This window comes from Gymnoscopelus braueri, assembly GCF_963280865.1.
Source record: "Gymnoscopelus braueri genome assembly, chromosome: 23".
In the NCBI taxonomy this organism is placed as follows: domain Eukaryota; kingdom Metazoa; phylum Chordata; class Actinopteri; order Myctophiformes; family Myctophidae; genus Gymnoscopelus; species Gymnoscopelus braueri.
Window position 1 is genome coordinate 7,806,347 of NC_137625.1, and position 7,056 is coordinate 7,813,402.

A 7,056-nucleotide genomic window follows, 5' to 3' on the forward strand; every position below is an offset into this window, starting at 1 on the left:
ACCCCCACAACTTTTTGTTGTCTTTCCTAAATTAAGCGCATACATTTATTAGCCAGGTCCTAGACTATTAGTGGACCAGGTCTCCCAGGTTTCTATGCTTGGGATCTAGGGTTTAAGTGGTTAAAGTATGTTCATACAGTACAGTACATAGCTTCAAAAACCACATACTCAGATACTCACAAAATACATTTGCACTGTCAGCTGTAATCACCATCCATCCATCCATTTAGACCTGAGGCCGATTCTATGAATGTCTTCTAAGTTTTGTGAAAAACATATGTTTCTATATCAGTGGTGCTCAAACGGTTTTCATATCAAGGACCCCCAAAAGTATATGTATCTGGCCACGGACTCCCATCTCAAAAGCTTGTGTTCCAGGGACCCCCAGAAGCAAAGATTTGAGTTTAAAATTATCGCTTTAAAACATTTTTTTTCAGGTGGGTTGCCAATTTCATCCAATCAGGAGAGATTACCCATTTATCAGCTTCAATGTTATAGTGCTCCAGATAAACACTTTCTTTGTGTCATCATCACTTCTTTTTTTTTTTTTTTTTTTTTATCCCGCAATTTTTGTTACCCATTTTTTTCACCCGGTGCCAATTTCCTAAGTGATCCTGGGCACTACACCAGCCCTACACCAGTATTACACCTGTCACCCCACAGTAGGGAGGCCAGGGCCGAGCTCATGCTTCCTTCAGGCATGAGAGCCTACTGACCTTCTTGTCACCTGACAGGGGGGAGTTTCCCTGGTTGGACGTAGCGCGTGGAAGGAACACGTTATTCCAACCAGTTCCCTTCCCCTCCATCAGGCGCCCCGGCTGTCATGGGGGAGGCGGTATAGTGACCAGGATTACTACATGTTTTTGTGAGGGTATTAACTACCCGCTAGGAGACACGGGGAGAACATGCAAACTCCACACAGAGTAGGCCCTTTCGCCAACCCCACCTAGGGTATGGGCGCTGATGACGCGGAGGAGAAGACACGCCCCCAGTGCCCACAGCGTCCCCGGCGGGAATCGAACCCAGGACCTTCTAGCTGTGAGGCGACAGCGCTACCGACTGCGCCAAAGACATCGCCTACTTGTCGAGGTCGGAGCGCTATAATATCAACGTTCGGCCAATCAAAGAAAAGCACACGCACTGGGAGGACGGGATCGACTCCTGCCCGAGCCAACTTTCTTCAACTGTGGCTCTGCTTGCTTGTAGCATATATACTGTACATATAATGTAACATACGCTTGTATTCATTGCGTCTGTCATTCTAGACTTACAATTGATGAGATGATCAAAGCATTAATAATTACCATGAGCCACCGAGGGCACGTTGAGCCACGAGTTCAACGATGCTTGTAGGCAGCCGATAATATAACATTAACATTAACCTGATCAAAGCAGAACGTGAGCTTTTACTGGCTGACTTAATTCCTGCATGGTTTCTTTCCGACATACAGCTAAACATTGTCCAATTTTCTATTAAGTGTATAGCCTACATTATATTTTGGCTATATGTGATAAGAAGAAGAAGTGTAATAAAATTGTAGAGTGTGATTGTGAACGCTTTCCCGTGTCGTTCAAACGTCTTAATAAAGTGTGCGCATGAGATCCTTATGTTATTCCCACAATGACATCCTTATGAGAGCCTATATACTCACCTTTACGCACGGTGGATTTACTTGGATTATGCGATATAATAGCCTGTGCGACAGTGTGCGTCCATCCTATTCTTTATTATGGTGAACGAATTGATGCTAATATTATAATACTAATAATTATTATTATTGTTTTGTCCTTGTTGGTGTACAGTTGGTTCTAGCTGTCACAGCATGATGCATTGTCAGCTTGTAGATCGGCTATTTTCAGTGAATGTAGGTTACCCCGCAAAATAGGGATGCTGGTAAAAAAAAAGAAGAAAAAAAGAGAGATAAACTGTTCTATATCACATGGATTTGGCGGACCCCCTGTAGTAACTACGAGGACCCCCTAGGGCCTAGGGGTCCCGGACCTCCGTTTTTACATCATATCAGACGGCAATTTATTTTGTTAACTCTGTCTTGCCTGTCTAAGTGACTCTATAGGTATAGCCTACATTATATTTCGCTTAATATAATGTTGACACTATGACGAACTCTTGTTTCCCTTAAGTTAACCTAATAATGTAACTGTAATAAATAGCCGACATTTTGCAATGTGTCATTGTTATCCAAGTTATTGCTAGTAATCAGTGGTGGAAAAAGTACTCAAACTTTTTACTTAAGTAAAAGTATCAATACCGCAATACAGAAATACTCTATTACAAGTAAATGAAGACCGCATGGCTACTTAAAATTCACGAGGATATGCAAATGAGCCATGCGGTCTTACTTAGCCTACCACAAACAGCAGATCGCAGCATGACGCGTTGTCAGCTTGTAGATCGGCTATTTTCAGTGAATGTACCCCCAGATGCTGGTTATAGTGAAAAAAAAATGGAAAAAAGAGAGAAAATCTCAAATAGATTTGGCGGACCACCTGTACTGTAGTAACTATGAGGACCCCCTTATGAAGACCCCTGTTCTAGGTTAACATATGGCTATGGTTTAGAACAGTTTTAAACCATAGCATGTCACCCTAATATATTGTTGATACCCTAACTCATAAACTCTTTTAGTTATGTAGTGATAGTCTACCTACATCATTGAGAGCTTATAGATTTGCTATTTTCAAATGGCTGAAAATATGTATATAGGGCTGAAGTGGTTAATGTATGTTCTGTAATAATAATCCAAATCTACAACTTAACTTAAGTTTTCAAATAATTGTAGTGGAGTACAAGTATAATATTTGCCTCTGAGATCAGATTGGAGTAGAAGTAAAAGTACTGAAAATTGCAAATACTTGGAAAACAAACGCCAGTCATGGATCATATGACGGTCGTCTGTCGGTCATGGATGAACTTCAACCTGGTGTTTGCACTTTCTCCCTTTTTGCTCCATACATCTATATACACGTTGAAATTTCAAAAATAAAGTGCTTAGCTCATGGCCACACATGTTACAATTATGTACGGGTCCTCAATAAGTACCCGTATTTTCCGTATTATTCAATAAAAAGCCACCGATCGGATTAAAATATCCGATCGGTGGCCATTTTCTCATAGAGTTATAATGCACCAGAGTGCAATACACCTCCCAGCCGATAGGGTCACGTAGTTGAAAGCATATGAAGAAAATAAGGGGAAAATGGCCACCAATCGGATTAAAATGCTTTTTATTTAACAATTCAAAATATTCGGGTACTTCTGAGGAAACGTACATAGTTGTAAAATCCGTAGCCATGGGGTAAGCACTTTATATTTGGAATATGAACGTTCATGTAGATGTACGGACCAAAAAGGAAGAAAGTTTAAATACCAAGTTGAGCTCATCCATGACGGTCGGTCACGATATGACAGTCATGTTTCAGGGCTATAAACTCATACATGATCGGTTTTGCTGTTCTCAAATACATTACCCACAATAAATAAAATACTGGAGCACAGCCTGGGTACTTTGAAGGCAGTAAGATAATCAAAATAGAAAAGATTGTAACTTCCTCTTGCAATGAACAGCCAACTAATTTCCAAATGGACTGCAGGTTATGTAAAAAAAACGAATACAATTACTAGATCATGATGTACCATGGAATGACAAAAGAACAAGCTGACAAAGTGTACAAATCAATCAAATCAATCTTTATTTTTATTTAATGCTTTCTGTGCTGTTTCTCCTACCATGCTCCTCCTTCTTCCTTGTCTAGGAATGGAGTCTGGGAGTTGAGGGAAAGATTTAACAGGTCAGTGAATTTGAGTGAAACAATAAATACAGGACCGAGATTTGCCGCTGCTGACGGGGGCGGGTCCGGGAGTTGAGGGAAAGATTTAACTGGTAGTGAAACAGTAAATACAGCAGGGAGTTAAGGACCACAAGCAGTGACTGCAGGACCGTGATTGGCTGCCCAGAAGAGACGAAGAAGTTACTGCAGGCGCCACCGTGCCCCTGTCATCATCACTTCTAATCTCACTTGTTTGTCCTCTCTCTCTTCTATGAGTTCTCTCTCCTGATTGGATAGAATTGGTTATCCCAATCCCAACCTGAAAATGCATTTCTTGTCACTAAAGAGGTGGAGAGTGGGGAGCGGGAAACCCCTGTTACTGAACAAACACTTTATAGCAGCCAGGGGTCTTCAATGTTTTTCAGGCCCCTTAGCTCATTGGTTCTCAAAGTGGGGTCCGGGGACCCCCAGGGGTACTTGAGGGTGTTGCAGGGGGTACCCAGAAAAATGTGTGAATATAGCATCAGAATAATTATGACCTTTTATACTTTGGGCTATTCAAAAATAGCAGATCTACAAGCTCGTAGCACCGAGTGCCGCGCTACGAGCTTGTAGATCTGCTATTTTTGAAAAATCTTGAAAATGTGTGCAAATCTTGGAATATATATTTTTTAAAGCGAACATTTGTAACTCAAATCTTTGCTTCTGGGGGGTCCCTGGAACAAAATATTTTTAGATGGGGGTCCGCAGTCAAATACATATCATTTTGGGGGTCCTTGGCATGAAATAGTTTGAGAACCACTGCCTTAGCTGACAGAGAGAGAAACAAAGCAGGAACCCCCACAACTTTTTTTTTTCATTTTGAGAAAGCCTTCCATTACACTTGATAAGAGGCTTTCAAAGCTACAGCTCGCCATATTTAGCTGATTGTCCAATCAATGTGTGTTGACCAATTAAGTTGTTGACAATGATTCCGATTCTGACCACAGAGATTGTAGGCCAGTATTCCACATGCTTTTTTTCTTGAAAACTTGTTTCATTTATGTGAATGTGTGCCTTCAAGTCAAGTGATGCTGCAGCTTTGACGGCTTTTAGATTCATTTGACAGCACTATCATGTTTAAATTAAATGTTTTAGTTTGTTTGCACATTATTTACTATTATGTTGGATTGGTGTTAATGAGTACTTTCAGACATTAAACATTTTTTGGGGAAAAATGTAAAAATGCTAGTATAACACAAAAAGTTGGGGAACACTCTGTAGTAACTCCGAGGACCTCTAGGGGTCCCGTACTCCCTGCTCTATAGTGTATAGCAATAATTATGATCAGAATGTAGAGCTATTTAACTCTTATTTAACGAAAAACATCACTTACTGCACCTATAACTCTGAGAGCGCACAAATGCCATTTGCACACTCTCAGAGTTACAGACCCGTACGGGAGGAATCAAGGGGGGAGGTGCTGCTCGCTCTGCGAACCTGCTCACCCTTCCAGAACACAGATCCCAGGAATCTCTAATACAGACCTGCATCACACACACAATGCATGCATACATACATGCACGCACAACCCCCCCCCCCCCCCCCCACGAACACACCCTCTTGATATTACTATACTTGTCACTTTTAAAATGTTTACCATTTTTAACCATAAGCAGCGACAACAACAACAAAAAAAGCCCAAAATAGCCACTTTAACATTCAGATCTACAAGTTCACAGCTTGTAAATCTGCCACTTTCAACTCTTAAACCTAACCTCTAGATGATCTAATCCTGACCCTATAACCACAACCTGAATATTGTCCTAATTGTAAGCACTAATCAACCACTTAAACACCAGCATTCGTATTGTGGGGAAAGCTTTCGCTGAACATAGCAGATCAACAGGCTTACAACGTGTCGCACTGCAACTTATTCAGTGAAAGCTTTCCCCACAATCAAAGAAAACAGAAAAGACACTAGTATAGAGCCCTGAGGGACCCCCTGGTCAACCATATAGGTTTAAGTGGTCAAGGCCCATTCACACCGATAACTAGGAAGATCGTTTTAGAAGTTTGTCTTAAAAATCATTCTAACTGAAGTGGATGGCAGAGTTCACGCCACAACTACAACAAAGACGATGGTGAATGACATAGTTAAAGTTGGTGTGAACGGTCCATAACACCAACAATGTTTGACTTTTTTTTGTAACCATAAACCTTTCTCTGGTGAGGACCAGGAAATATTGTCCTCAAATTCTACTATATTTGTGAGGACATTTGGCCCTCAGAAATGCAGTCTCTCACACACACACACACACACACACACACACACACACACACACACACACACACACACACACACACACACACACACACACACACACACACACACACACACACACACACACACACACACACACACACACACACACACACACACACACACACACACACACACACACACGCACACAAAGGAATGAAAGGACAGAGCTGCCTCCTTGTCCCTATGGGGCCCCATGTTTGAGAGGTTGTTATGCACCACTCCTGTGTAATAACCATGAGTCCAAGACATATCTGCTGTGAGTGACCTAAGGATTATAGATGGTGATGCCAAAAGCAGCATGTCGTATCTATTTTCTTCAATGTTCATTGATGCTGGCATGTTCAAAAGGGTAAATGGTGCACTCATATAGCCCCTTTATCCAAAGCGCTTTACAATGTGCATTACATTCACCCGTTCACACACAGTCGGCAGAGGAAATCATGCAAGGCACCAGCCTGCATGGTGCCTTGCAGGCTGGATAAACACACAGTAATATTTCTAAAAACGAATAGTCCCAATTCTTGATTCTGATTGGCTGGTTTCCGTTTAGTAGACGTGATAAAAACTTCTCCTTAGATCAGCGATATTTGTAACCGTTTTAGAAAAGCAATAAGCCACGCAAGGTCTCAGTTTACCTCTATTTTATAAAGGCCGAGAGCCCTGGTACGCTCCTCAACCATTATAAAATGCACTGTAAACTACGACGCTAGTGGGTTATTGCTTTATACTGTAAAAGTACAGGTATAAGGACAGCTATGACAAAAACCCTCTTACGGCAGGTATGGTAAAATCAGCAATGGGGAATGTGGGGTATTAGAATCATGATTTATGGAATGTGCAGAAAGCATACACATCAATTTCACGTCTACATTAGCGCAAGTAACAATTTGACCAGCCACTTACAGATATGGTTTATATCGGGTATAATAAATAATACAAGACCAATGTAATATATTATCACG